The following is a 19,816-nucleotide window of genomic DNA, read 5'->3' as shown; positions in this document are numbered from 1 at the left end:
TAGCATCACCATTCTTATAGCCAAAAGGTGGAAATAATTCAAATGGTCATCAGCAGATAAGTCGGTAAACAAATGTGGTTGTATACGTACAATGGAATATTTTTCAACTACTTAAAAAGATGAAGTATTAATACGTGGTATAACATGGATGAACCTTGAAAGTATTATGCTAGATGAAAGAAGCCAAACACAGGCCATATATTGTATGATTTAATTTATATGAAGTATCTAGTACAGTAAACCTGTAGAGACGCAAAGCGAATTGGTGGTTGCCAGATGCTAGGAGAAGGGGAACTGGAGATGGACTGCTTAATAAGCATGGGGTTTTCTTTTGTGGTAATGAAAATGTTTTGGAACTAGATAGACTTGGTTGTTTTACAACATGGTGAATATGCTAAATATCACTGAAATGAACACTTTAAAAAGGTGAACTTTATATTGTGTATTTCACCTGAATTTAAAAAAAGTTTTAAATAGATGTTTAGGCCTTACAGAGTTTTCATCTTGCTAATTGTGGAACCTTGAAAGGAATAGAGATGTTTGCGCCAGAATGCAGGGTGTCTGGCTGTGCATTGTCATTGCTGAAACACCTAGGCAACTCATTGGAGTTAGTTTATTCTTCTCTTTATGGTGGTTCTCCAGACAAGCATTGTCTTGTGAGCAATATAAGTGGAGAATTAGACTGTACAAAATCAAATTCTGATTCTGCCCATCTATTTAAGGTTAACCTTGGCACATTTACATTTTGAAGTGAATGATCTGATATTCTTACTTAGAAAGCCAGAAGGGAGTATTTCTTTCCTTTAGCCTCAAAAGAGAATTTTAGTCTGGGGTTATTCTTAGTTGGCCGTATATTGGAGGCTTTGTGGGGTTTTCCTCTGCTTGCCTTCATTTGCCTTAGGTTTGCTGCTCTCCATCTCTAAGGGCCTTTGAACTGACATCGACCCTTAACAACTGCTTGATCAAGATGGCAAAATAACAATAGTACCAGGCTCAAGTGCATTGTGAACAAATGGACAGTTGGTTTGAACCTTTTTGCCAGGCATTTTCCTATGTTGTTTGCAAACCAAATAAATGGCTTTATGTTTTCAATTTAATTTCCCGAGTGTTTAATGGTGTTTCCTGTGTGTCAGGGACAGTCCTGGGTGTGGGTGAACCTGGGGTCGATAGGACAGTTCTGCCCATGGCACTGAAAGAGTTTCAATATAGTGATTTTTTTCCTCTTAATGAAGTAGTATGTATTCTATTCATTTTACTTTATTTATTTATTACTAATTTTAAATGTTTAATTTTGAAAGAGAGAGCTCTAGTGGGGGAGGTGCAGAGAGAGAGGGGACAGAGGATCCAAAGCAGGCTATGTGCTGACAGCAGAGAGCCTGATGCGGGGCTCGAACTCATGAACTGTGAGATCATGACCTGAGCCAAAGTCACATGCTCAACTTCCTGAGCCACCCAGGCGCCCCTCTCTATTCATTTTAAATGTGTACTTTAACAAAGGACAAAAGCAGTAGAATGGAAGGTATTTGAGAAGGGAGTGCGTATGAAAAGCCTATGCTTTTCTTTTTTTTTTTTAATTTTTTTTTAACGTTTATTTATTTTTGAGACAGAGAGAGACAGAGCATGAACAGGGGAGGATCAGAGAGAGAGGGAGACACAGAATCTGAAACAGGCTCCAGGCTCTGAGCGGTCAGCACAGAGCCCGATGCGGGGCTCGAACTCACGGACCGTGAGATCATGACCTGAGCCGAAGTCGGACACTCAACCGACTGAGCCACCCAAGCGCCCCAAAGCCTATGCTTTTCAACCTGGCTTATTGTTTGAACAGAAATTTGATTCTGATTTGGTTGTTACATTGAGGACTGGCTGGTTAAAAAAGCTGTATTTTGACCTTTATTTTCACCTTCATAATACTGATAGTTTTTGCTCCAAGAGAAGGCATTGTAAGGCATCTTTAAGCTTTTATGGAATTCATGTGTGTTTAGGTACAGTATGGCTCTTGTGAAAAAATCGAGATCTTAAACCACTGAAATAGTATCATTGTATTCTAGATAACTGAAGCTTTCTTTCTTAAGCTTTACAACTTTTTTGTTTTATTTCTGCAGTGGACATCTTTTTCCCTGTCTTACGGTATCTAGGACTTAAGCTTCTCCATGTAATGAATGAGGTCTTTCCTCCTAAGGGAGAGTTTTTGAGTTCTGTCCTTGGAGTCTGTCAGCCTGCTTTAGGACTGGCCAGAATGGCACTTCTCTCCCTCTCCATTTTATGTTTCTAACCTGATTTACAGGGTTTTCTGTGTCCTAAGTCTTGTCATAGGCGCACTGCTTTCTCACCCAAGCATGTGTTTTTCTAAACTGTTGTGAACTCAGCTACTGTCCAGTTAGACTTACAGAATCGTTTATAAAATAAAAGCAAGTAAGTTCATAGGGAGGATCTGAGTTTTAACATTACTGTTACAGATAATTTGTTTCTTTTTTTTTTTTATGTTGATTTTTGAGAGACAGACAGTGTGAGTGGGGAAGGGGCAGAGAGAGAGAATCCAAAGCAGGCTCCAGGCTCTGAGCTATCAGCACAGAGCCCAATGTGAGGCTCAAACCCACGGACCACAAGACCATGACTTGAGCTGAAGTCGGATGCTCAACCGACTGAGCTATCCAGGCGCCCCAGTTTAAGTTTCTGATTGTATGAGAGGTTTCTATAATTCTGTGAGGGTGAATTCTTTTTTTTTTTTTTTAACGTTTATTTATTTTTGAGACAGAGAGAGACAGAGCATGAATGGGGGAGGGTCAGAGAGAGGGAGACACAGAATCTGAAACAGGCTCCAGGCTCTGAGCTGTCAGCACAGAGCCCGATGCGGGGCTCAAACTCAGGGACTGTGAGATCACGACCTGAGCCGAAGTCGGACACTTAACCGACTGAGCCACCCAGGCGCCCCAAGGGTGAATTCTTGAACTACTAGACTCCTACCCTAGGAGGTAGCCTCACCACTAGTGTACACAGCCGAGGTTGTTGTAACTGTTTTCTTTTTAAAATCTGTGTTCGCCAAATTGGTTGTATAAAGCTTCTTTGCTCCTGGAAATTTATTTTTTTCAGGTTTATTATTTGAACACTTAACTATTATGTGCTTGCACCTATGCTTGTCTGACAGTGGTTAATAAGACAGATATGATTCTTATACTAATGGAGTTTGGGAGGAAGAAACTTTGGAGGGGTGTGATGAGTGAGGCAGAGAGAGGTTTGGTGCTGTGGGAGTATCCAAAAGGCCTGATCTAAATTGGGAGCTCAGGGAACACCCTGAGAGACTGACTTAGCCTGAGTATGAGTTATCTAAGTGGGGAAGGGTAGGTGGGGTGCGTTAAGGGCAAAGGAAAGAAGGAAGATACCCTGGGTTAATAGCCTGAGTTATAGGATATTATATTGTTTTGGCTGAGGGTGGTTGTATGCTTTGGGTTTTATAATTTTACAAGATACTGTCCTGGGATTTATATATTTTCTTATCTATAATACGACATTTTGTACCTAGATTTCATCCAAAATATTTTTTGCACAGCTTGCATTGACACTACACCCTGCTGCAGAAACATTGACAAAACCTGGATTGGGAGGAACTTTTTAATGTTCATTAGGATCATCATTCTTCTGAGTAAAATTCACAGGATTTTTATGATTTTTAAAATTTCTTTAAAAATTTTTTTAGTTTCTAAAAGACTAGACAACTTTTGCTTTTATAATAGTCATCTGTACAATACTGATTCGTAACAACTTATGTGGAGAGAGAAATAAAATAAAACACACACTGGTTCTTATCCTGGTTTTCTGTCCTGGTCAACCATGGTCCGAAAGTAATGATCCTCCCTTTTGACATATGTCAGAAAGTCAGTAGCAGCCTAATGCTACATCACAGTGCTTACATCATTCACCTCATTTCATCTCATCACATAGGCATTTTATCATCTCACATCATTACAAGAAGGGTAAGTACAATGCAATAAGGTATTTTGAGGGGAGAGACTACATTCACATAACTCATTATAGCATATTGTAATTGTTATATTTCATTATTAATTATTGTTTAGTCTCTTGCTGTGTGTAATTTGTAAATTAAATTTTATCATAGGTATGTATGTACAGGAAAGACGTAGTGTATGTAGGGTTCGGTACCATCTGTGGTTTCAGGCATCCACTGGGGGTCTTGGAACATATCCTTTGTGGAGAAGGGGGTACTACAGGATGTAAAATTTCAAACTAGATTATATAATTGAGGCATATGGATGTCAAAAAGGTAAGTTTCGTGAACTCAACCTTAAAATTTTTTTTTAAATGTTCATTTACTTTTGAGAGATGGAGAGAGAGAGTGAGTGGGGGAGGGGCAGAGAGAGAGGGAGACGTAATCCAAAGCAGGCTCCAGGCTCTGAGCTGGCAGCACAGAGCCCGACGCGAGGCTTGAACTCATGAACCGTGAGATCATAAACTGAGCTGAAGTCAATGCCTAACCAGCTGAGCCACCCAGGCGCCCCTCAACTTTTTAAATTTTATTTTATTTTATTTTTGAGAGAGCAAGAGTGGGGGAGGGGCAGAGAAAGGGGAACAAAGGATTTGAAGCTGGCTCTGCGCTGACAGCTGCAAGCCCGTTGTGGGGCTGGAACTCATAAAACTGCAAGATCATGACCCCAGCCAAAGTCAGACGCTCAACTGACTCTGCCTCCTAGGTACCCCTGAACTCAGCTTCTAATCTGTTTTTAAAGTAATGTGTTTAAAGTAATGAATACGGTAAAAAGTTAAAAAATTAAGTCATGTCTAAAGTTATGCTGTATTAAATGCTTTTATTTCTTCAGTGGTTGAGGAAAGCTTACTGTAATCATCACTATTTTTGTGTAATTAGTCCCTTTGTAGAATCATGAGGTAAAATTATAATTATTTGAAGTATGCTATCATTTTAAAGCTGTGATTATTTTTTCTGCATAGGAATTTATTCATTATCTTTCCAAAATATTGTAAAGATCTTGATCCAGCAGAAGCAGCATAGTTATTCAGTTGAATTATTTCTACAACTGTTTCTCAGCTGGAGAACTGTTTTGTGCCTGCTTATAATGAATGGTTAATAAATGTCTAGATAATACATGCATTATAACCAAATAGCACCATCTGAAACACCTTTGGTAGCTCCTTATCTGCTAAAAATTGTGCACAGAGGCAGATTTACTGTGAGTCTAAGAAAGTAAGTATTGTAAAATGTATAGTCCCTGAACAAGTTATTGAAATCATTCAGCTAATTTAGGTTGTAGAATTCAAATTACTGTCAGCCCTGAAGTTTAGCTTAAATGCACATCACCCCCAGCCCCCAGCTTACCTAATTTAAAGGCTATTTTGTTTTAATTTCCCAAGAGAAATAGCAGGAATGGCTCAGTCCACTTCTCTGAGATAATAGCATAGTTACCCGTCATGGGAAAAATCAGACCTGAGGGCATTAGAAAAAGTGCTTAAAAAGTATTCAGAAGAATGTGATGGCGTGTGTATATTTTGTTTAAAAAAATTTTTTTTATGTTTATTTATTTTTGAGACAGAGAGAGACAGAGCATGAACGGGGGAGGGTCAAAGAGAGGGAGACACAGAATCTGAAACAGGCTCCAGGCTCTGAGTGGTCAGCACAGAGCCCGACGTGGGGCTCGAACTCACGGACTGCGAGATCATGACCTGAGCCGAAGTCGGACGCTCAACCGACAGAGCCACCCAGGCACCCCTGGCGTGTGTATATTTTAAAGCAAATTGGCATTGGGTTAGGGATAGTCATAACTTTCTTTTGGAAAGTTCTGAAGATCACAAACCCATTTGATGGTAAAACCTGAACTGAACTGATGAGAGGTTGTTTAGTTTTTATCCTCCTTATATGTTCATTTATTTTACTGAAGAACTATTAACCCATTGGGTATATTACAGAGTATTTGGCATTTGTACCATACCATCTTTCTGAAATCTGAAAAATTCTGACTTTAGAAATATCTAGTCCCAAGGCTTTTGGATGAAGTATTGTGGGCCTATAATTTCAGGCAGTGAGAGATAAGTAGTAATTTATTATTTTTTTCAATAGGAAAGAAGAGGGTGGGGTCAGGTATGGATGTGATACATACTTTGAAAAACTACAGCTGACTCTTGAACAGTATGGGGGGTGGGGCACTGACCGCTGTGCAGCCGAAATTTTGAGTATAACTGGACTTCCCAAATATGTAACTAACAGCCTACTGTTGACTGGAAGCCTTACTGATGACATAAAGTCGATTAACATGTGTTTTGTATGTTAAATGTGTTATATACTGTATTTTGGGGGGGGGGGAGTTTTATTTATTTTTAAGAGAAAGAGCACCCGTGCACATGAGTGAGCAGGGATGGGGCAGAGAGAGAGAGGGAGGGAGGAAGGGAGGGAGGGAGGGAGAGGGAGAGGGAGAGGGAGAGAGAGAGAGAGAGAGAGAGAGAATCTGAAGCAGGCTCCATACTGTCAGCACAGACCCCAATATAAGGCTTGAACTCAGGAACTGTGAGATCATGATCTGAGTCGAAATCAAGAGTCAGACACTTAGGCAACTGAGACATTCAGGTGCCCCTGTATACTGTATTCTTAAAGTAAGCTAGAGGGACACCTGGGTGGCTCAGTCAGTTAAGTGTCTGACTTAATGCCTGCTTGGCATTCTCTCTCTCTCTCTCTCTCTCTCTCTCTGCCCCTCCCCTACTTGCGCTGTCTCTGTCTCTCTCAAAATAAATAAAGAAAATAAAAAGATACAGTACTAAAAATCATAAGAGGGGCACCTAGCTGGCTCAGTCAGAGAAGTATTTGACTCTTGATCTTAGGGTCATGAGTTCAAGCCCCACATTGAGCATGGAGCCTACTTAAAAAGAAAAATAAAAAGAATCATAAGAGAAAATATGTTTAGTAGTCTACTGCAAATCCACATATTAAGTAGATCAGTGCAGTTCAAACCGGTGTTGTTCAAGGGTCAGCTATATTTGCTAGACTGGTAAAATTTTCGTTTTAGGAGAAACAACATTCTTTCCAGGTCAGGCCATATTACAAACTGGTCCTCAAGTTCTGGACAGTTGGAATTTGGAGGGAGTTACCATTTGTCCAAAATGAGACCTCAGTAATAATGAGAAACCTTTATTGAACACTGACCTATTTTCAGTAAGTAAGCTCTTTTGGTCTTATTTAATCTTCATACCAACCATGTTTAGAAGATTGCATTCGCCACTTGACATGTAAGGAAACTGCTTGTAATGGAGCACAAAGCTAGTAAGCGATAGAGCATTGATGAACTCTTAAGTAGCATAGCTCCTTTACCATTACTGTCAACTACCTATAACTCAGTAACTATTGCTGCCTATAACTGAAATTAATTTCTAGTAGAATCTTTTACTTTGAGGGTGTCTGGGCGGCTCACTCAGTTAAGCATCTGATTCTTAATTTCAGCTCAGGTTATGATCTCATGGTTCATGAGATCGAGCCCTGTGTTGGGCTCTGTGCTGACAGTGTGGAGCCTGCTTGGGATTCTCTCTCCCTCTCTCTCTGCCCCTCCCCCACTATTCTCTCTCTTGCTCTCTCCCAAAATAAACAAATGAACTTAAAAAAAGAAAAAAGAAAAAAACCTTGGGGCACCTGAGTGGTTCAGTCAGTTAAGTGTCTGACTCTTGATTTCAGCTCAGGTCATGATCTCACGGTTTGTGGGATCGAGCCCCACATCAGGCTCTGTGCTGACAGTGCAGAGCCTGTGTGGGATTGATTCTCCTTTCCTTCTCTCTCCCCCCCACACACAGTCTCTCAAAACAAAACAAACAAAAAAACCCAAAACTTTTACTTTGGTTAATCTACATGGGACTGAACATTTCTGATTTTAGTAGTTCGTATGGTAGATGCTGTTTTCTTGTTAGACATATGCAGGATGGGATTCAGATTTTGAAACCCTAGTGTAATGTTTGGTCAGGTAAGGTTGTTGGTAGTGTTTTAGGTGGGAGGGGAGGTGGGTAAGAATCACCTGGAAATCTTTGAGAACATGTGTCAGGAGGCCCCTTCTAGCATGTGTGGATGGAATAGGGATTGGAGTGTATGTGATCATATCTTCCTCCAACTATAGTGAACAGTCAAGATTATTCATAAGGTAAGATACGGTAATGGTAGTGCACAATTTCTAGGCCCTTTATCTACTGTTCGGGAAACACTTACTAGAATACAAGAAAGGAATCCTTATAGGCCTTAAAAACACTTGGCCTTAAAAAACAGTTATTTGCTAGATTGGGAAAAGCTTCAGTTTTGAAAAAACACCACTGTATTCAGGTATCCTTGAATTTGCTCTAATTTATGGGAAAAATAGTTTGCAATCTTCAGTGTTTTAGCTGTGAATAGGTTATTTTTTAATCTCCCGTAATGAGTCTCTTCAGCAGTTGAAGTTGCTGCTTTAAAATATTCCAAGAATGGGGTGCTTGGCTGGCTCAGTCAGTAGTGCATATGACTCTTGATCTCGGGGTTGAGAGTTCAAGCCCCAAGATTTCCCAAGCACCCAAGCTTTCTTGGGTGTAGAAATTACTAAAAATAATAATAATAAACTTAAAAAAAGACTCCCAGGATTGCTTACTTCAAGGCTTTTTTGCCATATAGAAGATGATAAGATAGATGTTTAGTCTTTTTCCCCCCCTGTCCTTTATGATATTTCATACATAAATGTATGGACTAGGGAGTTTTATATATAATAGTTTGCTGCTTGTAAGTCTTGTTGGAAAAGAAGCAATTTCTTCTTAAGAATGAGACTTAAGGCCAACTTAGAAAAGAAGGGAAGTGCTTAGAGGAAGTAAATTTGAAGGCTAATGTCTAATCTTACTAACTTGAGCTTTTGAAAGTTTCCCTTCAAAAAGTTAAAAAATTAACTCTTTCTTACACCCATGCATTTTTTTAAGTTTATTTATTTATTTATTTTTAATAATTTTTACACCTAGCACAGGGCTCAAACTCATGACCCTGAGATCAAGAGTAGCGGGTTCTTTCTTTTGACTGAGACCGCCAGGTGCCCCTATATCAGTGCATTTTTATCTATTAACTTAGAAAGGCTAGGTTTCTTTTCTTTGATTCAATCAGCAAACACTTCCCTTCATTGCCATATTTGACCCTGTTGGGCATTATGGGGAATATAGAATTGAAGATACAGTCTTTTTTATTGAAATTTACAGGTAATAGTATCCAATAGTTAAACAGCTGTTACATGCTAGGTATTGTTTGTTCTAAGCCCTTTCCTCTGTTACTCATTTAATAATTACCACTATTCTGTGAGGATAGGAACCATTATTTTTCCCGTTGGTACAAATGAGGAAGTAGAGACACAGAGGGCTTAAGTAACTTGCCCAAAGATTCACAGCTGTTCTGAATACTAGTACCAGGGTACAGAGCCTTCTCACTACCAGTGCAAGCAGAATACCAAGTGATGTAGGCTTACGTAATTTGGGAAGCAGCACCTAGTAGACCAAGCACTATAGGAGTTAATAGATGAAGAAAAATATGTGTTTGAGTAGTCAGGGAGGCCCCTCTGGGGGAAGTTGTAACTCTTGGCCTAAAAGGAGATAAAGAGAAGTGTTAGGAGTGGTGGGAATCCGTTGTTGGCAGTGTTAAACTGTGCTTGATCACAGATACTCTTATTTTACTTCTTTGTAGGGAAGAGAGAGTAGTGAGTCAGTCTTGGCTAGCCTAGGGAAGTTGTAAGGGGGAGAGGGGACAGTATACTTTTATAAGCCTTTAGGACGTCAGATTCCAAGATGGATCTTTGTGTATGTTGTACTACTGCTTTGGTTTTTCTTTTTTTCTTTTTTTCTTTTTTTACCTCGTGTACTGACTTGGAAAGATCTATATGTCAGTGCTGTAATCTTTTAAAAAAAATACAGGAGTGCCTGGGTGGCTCAGTTGGTTAAATATCTGACTTTTTTTTTTTTTTATGTTTATTTTTGAGAGAGAGAGAGAGAAAGAGCAGGGGAGGGGCAGAGAGAGAGGAAGACATAGAATCCTAAGCAGGCTCCAAGCTCTGAGCTGTCAGCACAAAGCCCAAGGTGGGGCTCGAACCCAAGAATCGTGAGATCGTGACCTGAGCCAAAGTCGGACACTCAACCGACTGAGCCACCCAGGCACCCCAGTATCCAATTCTTGATCTCTGCTCAGGATTGTGAGTTCAAGCCCTGTATTAGGTTCCACTTTGGGTGTGGAGACTACTTTGAAACAAAACAAAAAACATAATACATTTGGTAGATTCAATACAAAATGATATATGGTTCCTAGAGGCAGCCTTTGTTGAGAGAGTCTGTGATTACACTAGTGTCCATTGTTCTTCAGTGAATATTAATTGTGCATTTCTGCCAGGCCCTGTTCTATATGTCTATACATCCCACCATTACACAGTGTTATGATAGTATACATATTTAGCCCCTTAACTCTTCTCATTTAATAGTCTATCTTGGAGATCACTTGTTAACATATCTTTTTATTTTTAAAGAGTCTAGCCTTTATTTTTATTTATATATTTTTTATTTTTATCTATCTAGCTGTCTATCTGTATTTAGCAAGACAGAAAGAGAGAGGTCGCAAGTGAGCAAGGGACAGAGAGAAAGGGAGAGAGAATCCCACGAGGGGCAGGGAAGGAGAAAAAAGCAGGGTTCACCTGATGTGGGGGCTCATGTTTATCCGAAGTGGGGTTCGAGCTCACCTGAAGGAGGGCCCAAGCTCGTCCAAAGCGGGACTCAAACTCACAAATTGTGAGATCATGACCTAAGCTGAAGTCTGATGCTTAACCAACTGAGCTGCCCAGGTGCCCCAAATCCTTTTTATTTTTAATGGTTGCATAATATGCCATTGTATGATTAAGATATTTAACCAATATCTTCTGTGGAGAAGGAACATCTAGATTGTTTTTAGTCTTTTGGTATTATGAATATTGCTGAAGTGAGCATTCTTGAACACAAGTGATTGTATTTATGTGTGAATATATTTGTAGAATAAATTTTTGTAAGTGGAATTGCTGGTTCAATGGATATATGCAGTTTGAATTCTGATAGATGTTGCCAGTGACCCTACAAAGAAATTGCCCCCTACAACAATGGTAATATGCTAGTTTTATGACTTAATCCATCTAATACTCAGACACTGAAATTCTTCAGCCTCACTGGGGCTTACAGTCCATTGATCTTACTTCCCTTTTACTGCTCCTCATCTTCAGTTACCACTTTTCTCCTTACTCAGAGTTCATAGTTCATTACTATAATCACTCCCTTGTATATATTCTCAACCCTTTTTCTCCTGTCCCATTTCATCTTATCTGGCAAAACCTCAGCCCTATTTATTTTTATTTATTTATTTTAAAGTTTTATTTATTTTGGGTCGCCTGGGTGGCTCAGTCAGTTGAGTGTCTGACTTGGGCTCAGGTCATGATCTCCTGGTTCCTTGGTTCAAGCCATGCATTGAGGTCTGTTCTGACAGCTCAGAGGCTGCAGCCTGCCTCGGATTGTGTCTCCTTCTCTCTCTGCCCCTCCCCTTTTGTGCTCTGTCTCTCAAAAAAATAAAATGTGTTTTTTTTTTAATGTTTGTTTATTTTTGAGACAGAGACAGAGTGCGAGTGGGGGAGGGGCAGAGAGAGAGGGAGACACAGAATCCGAAACAGGCTCCAGGCTCTGAGCTGTCAGCACAGAGCCCGATGCGAGGCTTGAACCCACGAACCATGAGATCATGACCTGAGCCGAAGTTGGATGCTTAACCGACTGAGCCACCCAGGTGCCCCACAAATAAAATGTGTTTTAAAAAATTAAAGTTTTATTTATTTTGAGAGAGAGAGAGCACACAAGCACATGCTCACGAGTTGGGGAAGGGCAGAGAGAGAGAATCCCAAGCAGGCTCTGCACTGTCAGGGCAGAGCCTGATGCAGGGCTTGAACCCATGAACCATGAGATCATGACCTGAGCCAGAACCAAGAGCTGGACACTTAGCCAACTGAGCCACCCAGGCTCAGGGCTGAACACCTCAGCCCTGTTTTCAGTCCAACTTTTCACTCACTCTACACCTATAACTGAATGTAGCTGGAGAAGGAAAAAAACATGCTTACTGGTCTTGCTTTGAATTCATGACCCCTAACTTGAAAGGTGGCCTGTACCACTGCTTAGCAGTTCCACTGCGATTCCTTAGCCCATTTCTTCTCCTACTTTTAGACAGCACCACCTCTTTAGCTCACGCTTTCTTTTTTCCTTCCCTAGCCTTACTGTCAACTAACGATCTTGCTTCTTAATTGAGAACATGGAAGCAAATACAAGGGTCTGCCACCACCTCTATTCACTTGCCTGTGGTTTGGCTGTTGTGGTCTGCTTCCTCCTCTGTTAACAGTGGAGCAGTCCTGTAGGAGTCAATATTTCATATCCAGGGTCACGCCTTCCACTTCTGTACTAGATATACTCCCCTTAATCTCAAAACATTGCTCTAGCAAGTCTCCTCTATCCTGCATCAATTCTGCATATAGTCCACTGGCCAGACCTTAATGACTTCACCTAGGTGCAACAGAGTCCAGGAAATGTAGTCTTTATTATTGGCAGCTGTATGACCAGGAAAGGGAACGATAATGAGGCAGACAGACAATGGGTAGTCTACCACACATTCCAGACCTTTTTTTCTCTTAATTGGGGGGGAAGGGGGTGGGACTTTTCCTGCTAACAGTTTTATGAGGTACAATTTATATACCATACAATTCGCCCATTTAAAGTGTACAAATAGTGGGTTTTAGTATATTCACAGAGTTGTATAATCAATTTTAGAGTATTTTCATCACCTCAAAAAGAAACTCCTATACTCTTCAACTGTCATTCCCCAGTCTCCCATCACAACCCCCAGCCTTAGGCAACCATTAATCTGTCTCTGTAGATTTGTCTGTTCTGGACATTTCATATAACTGGAACCATATGTTTGGTCTTTTGTGACTGGCTTCTTTTACTGAACATAAAGTTTTCAAGGTTCATCCATGTTGTAACATGTATTTCCTAACTTTCTGAAAGAACATTTTATATTACCGACCTCCGTGCCCTCCTCTTCTCAGTCTACCACAGTCTACTACTCTTCCCCTGTGGTCAACTGAAAGGGTTTTGATTGCTGTGCCCATGCCCTTTTTGCTAGCCATATAATATGAAGCCATTCCTTGAAGTACCCTCTTCCTTTCTCTTGGTGCTGGTTGTCATCATAGCTTTCTGACTGCTCTCTTCAAATATAAATATCTCTGGGTTTTTTGTGCCTACCTTTTCCATGTTACTGGCAGTCTCTGTGGATTGATCACTGCCTCTCCCCATTCTATACACTTGAGGGCTATGCTGTTTTTACCTGCAGTAACAATTTACCTGGGCACTAATCTTTTTCAACTGGTTCAGGGGGGTGGGGGTAGGACAGAAATGGGTGTAGTGTTAGGAAAAGCCTATTAGATTGTGCTCCTTCCACCTCACCTTTTCATTAGGCTTCTCTCTCCAGGGCACTCTCATACTCTCATCATGGTCTTCTCATCCCTGCCCAGTCCACCTTCTAGCTATTTCAAATGCTGCTGCCAAAGCTGTCTTTGTAAATCACAGATCTGATTGTGTTTTCCAGTGGCTTTCCCTCGTTTACAGAATAGAATACAGGTTGCTGTGTATTGACATTCCAGATCCTCCAGTGTAACCATTCATCTTTCTAGCTTCATTTTCCAACAGTCTCCTCTCTGAATTCCTTTTTTTCTTTAAGATTTTATTTATTTATTTATTTTAAGTAATCTCTACACCCAACATGGGTGCACACTCTACAGATTGAGCCAGCCAGGCAGGTGCCCCTCCTCTCTGATTTTTTTTTTTTTTTTTTAACATTTGTGTATTTATTTTGAGAGAGAGTGCGCAAGCAGGGGAGGAGCAGAGAGGGAGAGGGAAAATCCCTTGCTGACAGCGCAGAGCCCGATGGAGCCCTGTGTGGAACTTGCACCCACAAACCATAAGATCATGACCTGAACTAAAATCAAGAGTTGGACACTTAATCAACTGAGCCACCCAGACGCCCCTCTGAATTTTTATATTTAGGGTCATTGAGGTCATTTGCTCAGGCTGTTCCTCACATTAGGAAAGTATTCCTAAGCCATTACCACTCTCAACTCCCCTCAGGTTACTTGTCCTCATTCTTCAAGGTCTAGGTCAAATGTTACCTTCTCTGAAGCCCACTAGCAGAATTGCTTATCTAGGTCAGATGTTACCTTCTCTGAAGCCTCTAGCAGAATTGCTTACTTTCTCTTTGTTCATACAGGAGAGGAAGAACTTGTGTTACAGCACTTAATTACATTATATTGTTTTCTCTAAGACTTTCTTTCAGATAAGGCTGCTCTCTAGCAACAGGGAATGGCCCATTAAAAACTCTAGGTTTGTGTTAGGCTGATCAGATGTAAGGAGATAAGAATTTAGACAAGGCTGGACCTGTCAAGGAAGGAGGTGATTGTCATCCTACTGAAGAGTGGACTGACTTGGAGGAGGCATGAGGGATGAGTGGGAGTGCCTGCCAGAATTTATCTTTAAATGACCTGATGTTTGCTGTAAATGCTTTCTAGGAAACCTATAGCATGAGATTATGGGTATATTTTCTTTGGAAGATCTTTGTAGCATGCAAGAAAATGAGGAGAACATTGAATAAGATCCTGCGTCTGCCAAACAGCCATGGCAGAATTGTTTAGAATTACACCTTTTGTGATAATGGATATGTTCTGTGTCTGTCTTGTCCACACAATAGTCCTTTGTGGCTGTTGAGCATTTGAAATGTGTCATTGGGACCAAGGAAGTGAATTTTTAAATTTCAATTAATTAAAATATTAATTAACAAATAGACACGTGACTAGTGGCTACTGTGTTGGGCAGTAAAACTATGATAGTACCGTCTTTGGAAGAGAGTGCAGACTTTTTTTTTTTAATGTTTTTATTTATTTTTGAGACAGAGACAGAGCATGAGCAGGGGAGGGGCAGAGAGAGAGGGAGACACAGAATCCGAAGCAGGCTCCAGGCTCTGAGCTGTCAGCACAGAGCCCGACGTGGGGCTTGAACTCACAGACTGTGAGATCATGACCTGAGCTGAAGTTGGACGCTTAACTGACTGAGCCACCCAGGTGCCTGAGAGTGCAGACTTAACATTCTCTCTCTTCCGTTCAAAGTGCTTCAAACAATAATTCTGCTCCCCCTATATACTTTTCCCACTATTTTTATATTCCAGTTTATAACTTGTAGAAGTTTTTGGCTTCCTCCCTGCTTATGTATGATTCAGATATGAGGGAAGTCTTTCTTCATGGTATTGAGTAGAGCTTCACACGTGATTCCTTTGAAAGGTGGATTGAAATTGAAAATTTTTTTCTGTATATAGCAGCCACTGGTAGATTACATAGTGTTTTTTGTGTGTTTTTTTTTTTCCCCATTCAGGAAACACACATAGGTACCCTAATGGTGTCCATCATTGGTGGTACACTTTTCTTTTTTTTAATGTTTATTTATTTTTGAGGGAGAGCCGGCATATGAGCAGGGAAGGGAGGGAGGGACAGAGAGAGGGAGACAGAGAATCTGAAGCAGGTGCTGTCAGCGCCAAGCCCAACTTGGGGCTCAAACCCACAAACCATGAGATCATGACCTGACCCAAAGTTGGACACTCAACAGACTGATCCATCCATGTGCTCCTGGCATTGGTGGTATAAAGATGAATAATACTACCCATGCCCTAAATTAGCTTTCAATTTAGTAAAGAGAATTTCCGTTAAATAAGAGTGGTAAATAAGTGTGAAGATATTTATGAAGGAGGTTGTGTAGGGAGGGAAAGGGAAATGGCAGAGATCAGGAAAGAAGTGACTTTTGGGGTACCTGGCTGGCTCAATTGGAAGATCTTGCCACTCTTGATCTTAGGGTCATGAGTTTGAGCCCCCCATTGGGTGTAGAGATTACTTAAAAAAAACTTTAAAAGTATGATTTTTGTTATTTTGGAAGGTGAATATTTACTAGATAGATAAGAGGTGGGGAGGATTCCTAGGCAGAAAGAAGATGTGTCTAGGACCAAATATGCCTTTACTTTTTATAAAATTATATTGTGATGCAGATGATAATGGAATACAGTGAATTGGACCCTTTACCTGGAGACTTGGACTTTCAGTTTCAGAGAACTTTGTTGGAAAACATTGCTAATGCAGTGCAGTCCTTAATAGCCAGGAGTTATCTTTGTGATCCAGGATGGCTTTGTGATCCAGGCTTAAATTTCCTTTTTTTTTTTTGAGTTTATTTATTTATTTTATTTACTTAGAGAGCACACAAGTGAGCACACAGGCATGCGAGCGGGGGAGGGGGACACAGACTCCCAAGCCGGCTCCACACTGTCAGCACAGGGTTTGAACCCATGAACCTAAGATCATGACCTGATCCGAAATCAAGGATCAGATACTTAACCTACAGAACCACCCAGGTGCCCCCGACTTAAGTTTTTGATCTTTGATCCCTGAGCTGATTTCTCTATCCCAACATCTTTCTTACTTACCCTCTCAGTGAAGTTCTTATTTGTTATATTGCTTAATTGCTTAATGAAGCCAGCTTTGTAGACAGTTACAGTTTTTTTTAAGATTTTTTTAAAGTTTTTATTTTATTTTATTTTTTGGTTCCAACATTTCACCGCATGTATTTCTTCTCATGCAGTCTAAGCTGAGAATGCCATGTAAATGGGTCACTGCAAAATGCAGCAGTTTTTCTTCAATCAAGATAAGAAACAAACCATATGATCTCATTTCTATTAAATTTTGAAGGTATACAGCAGTTAAGTATTTTTGATACTATGTATGAAGGTTAAAAAAACCATTTTTTTTTTCCATAAAGTACAAGAGCAACCAATGTCACTATTGAGTAAAAGTAAAAACTGGGATACTTTCTTAAATTAGTCCAAAGTGGCATTTTAGGAACTTAGTTGTAGGCTGCTGCGCTGACATCATGACAAACCAAAGTGTAGGGTTGGGTCTGGTTTTGTTTTGGTTTTCTTTTCAGTATCCAGTGCCCGTGGATTAAGTTCTGGAAGTGTTCCAATTGTAAGGCAGGGATCTGTTTGGATTCCACCATGGGTATGCTTCTTGGGTTGGATGCTAGAGGGTGAGGCATGTTTTGCCAGACCCATGTCGACTACCTAGTAGTCATCAAGGTCAAAAAATTCATCATCTCTTCCTTGGTATTCCATTCCTTGGAAATCTACTCGGTACCACAGAATACCTCCAATTCCACCAAATCCTTTCACAAAGTGGGATCCTTCTTGTGACTTATGTGTGACAATTTCCAACATAGCTCCAAATTTTTTATAGTTGTTAGCAAACCATTCCAGCAGGGGCATGCTTTCAGTCAGCTTGTGTTCTTGTCCTGTCTCTTTGTGAAATGAGATTTATCCTTCTCTTGTTCTGGAGTTAGATAGAGAATTTTCTCCTCTTCTGTGGCTTGGCAATAAAGAACATATCTCATTATATCCAGATTTTCATAGGCTATTAGAATCTCTACAGCTCCCATTTCTAAAGCCTTTAGTGTATCTTCAATTCCAAAACAGTACTTCCCTGTGTCCTGACTGATTCATCGAAGTATCATCCTATTTTCTTCTCTTGAAGAATGAATCACACGTTGGAGAGGACTTCAGTAGATAACTCAGTAGCTTGGTTGAATCCATTTTCACCACCATAGGATATATCAACTAATTTTAAAACTTGATTGCAACCTCTGATCAAACCTATCAGATTGACTTAGTTCACTTTTAAAGTCAGCTGATCCGGCTAAAAGAAGACCAGCCACATTCACTTTGTCTGCAGAAATAAACAGCTGTACAGCAGTCTTAGCTACTTTCCGAACATAGTTATGTCACTTTTCCATTCTTAAATGAACAAAACGTAAGGCTGACTGATCTCCTTTATCATGTTTCTTTGGGCGATCCACAGTGAATTTGTGTAGGACTTCTCTTGTGTTTCCTTGGAGTGTGCCAAAAAGTGTACCACTACCGTCTATTACAATGAAGCCAAACTTGCTGTCATCCGAAGGTAGTGCTGTAAGAGCCTCTGTATGGAATTTGTTGTCACGCAAGTACAACAATGTATTAATTGGTTTGAAAAGTTCAAAGTCAATGTTGACTTTCTTTTCCTTTCCTTCTTGTGTTACAATGGTACCACAGTAAACAACGAGGCCATTTGGAGGTACTTTGTTATAAAGTTTGAGTCTTTGTTGTATGGATGTAATTAATGGCTCCCAGGACTGAAAGGTGGTTTACTCATGACTTAATGTTAGATGCAGTTCCAAACTCATCTGCTAACACTTTTGCCACTTGGGAAATCTGATCTTTGGGAGAAATGATCAACGGTACCATGCTTGTGTCATTGCCGCGGGCTGCCTCGAAGCTCTTGGTGAGCTTCTTGATCTTCCAGATCTCCACATTCCTGTCAGCACACTGGGGTCGTCTGCCATTTTCTTGTCTCCTCCTCCCTAAGAGCCCAGTCCTGGGTGGCAGCGGCTGCTCCTCCCCACCAGCAGCTCTGACATAGGACACTGGCTCCCTCTCTCCAGGCAGTTGCATGTGTTGGAATCTGCTCACATGGGCCTGTCTAAAGTTTATTTTATTTTGAGGTGGAGACAGAATCCCAAGCAGGCTCTGCACTGTCAGCACAGATCTCAACAAGATGCTCAAAACCATGAACTATGAGATCATGACCCGAGCCGAAGCCAAGAGTTGGATGCTTAACCAACTGAGCTACCTAGGTGTCCTGAGTCTAAATTCTTCTACATGTGAATATATGGTTTCCCCCAGCACTGTTTAGTGAAAAGACTGTCCTTTTTCATAGAATATTTTGGTACCATGTCAAAAATCAATTGGCCATATTTGTGAAGGTTTATTTCTGGTGTCTTTATCTTATCCCATTTGTTTATTATTATTTTCTTTTTAAAATTTAATTTATTTACGTGGATGGAACTGGAGAGTGTGATGCTAAGTGAAATAAGCCATACAGAGAAAGACAGATACCATATGTTTTCACTCTTATGTGGATCCTGAGAAACTTAACAGAAACCCATGGGGGAGGGGAAGGGAAAAAAAAAAAAAGGTTAGAGTGGGAGAGAGCCAAAGCATAAGAGACTGTTAAAAACTGAGAACAAACTGAGGGTTGATGGGGGGTGGGAGGGAGGGGAGGGTGGGTGATGGGTATTGAGGAGGGCACCTTTTGGGATGAGCACTGGGTGTTGTATGAAAACCAATTTGACAATAAATTTCATATATTAAAAAAAAAATAAATTTAATTTATTTTAAAAAAAATTAAAAAAAAAATAAAAAGGGGCGCCTGGGTGGCTCAGTCGGTTAAGCGTCCGACTTCAGCTCAGGTCACGATCTCACAGTCCATGAGTTCGAGCCCCGCGTTGGGCTCTGGGCTGATGGCTCAGAGCCTGGAGCCTGCTTCCGATTCTGTGTCTCCCTCTCTCTCTGCCCCTCCCCCATTCATGCTCTGTCTCTCTCTGTCTCAAAAATAAAATAAACGTTAAAAAAATAATAATAAAATTTAATTTATTTTTTTAATTTACATCCAAGTTAGTGTATAGTGCAACAGTGATTTCAGGAGTAGATTCCTTAATGCTCCTTACCCGTTAGCCTGTCCCCCCGTCCCACAACCCCTCCAGTAACCCTCTATTTGTTCTCCATATTTAAGAGTCTCTTATGTTTTGTCCCCCTCCCTGTTTTTATATTATTTTTGCTTCCCTTATGTTCATCTATTTTGTATCTTAAAGTCCTCATAGG

The 19,816-nt window shown here is 40.4% G+C and overlaps 1 protein-coding gene and 1 pseudogene across 2 annotated transcripts in view; one reads left to right on the top strand and one right to left on the bottom strand.

The window, feature by feature from the left end:
* The window catches only part of RHOA (ras homolog family member A), a 62,085-nt gene that overhangs the window by 11,343 nt on the left and 30,926 nt on the right, over nt 1–19,816 (top strand). The gene's annotated exons all lie outside the window — the stretch shown is intronic.
* LOC125929343 (eukaryotic peptide chain release factor subunit 1-like) lies at nt 16,279–18,558 on the bottom strand (annotated as a pseudogene).

This window comes from Panthera uncia, chromosome A2 (genome assembly GCF_023721935.1).
Source record: "Panthera uncia isolate 11264 chromosome A2, Puncia_PCG_1.0, whole genome shotgun sequence".
Lineage (NCBI taxonomy): Eukaryota > Metazoa > Chordata > Mammalia > Carnivora > Felidae > Panthera > Panthera uncia.
This window is presented reverse-complemented; position numbering and strand designations above follow the sequence as displayed.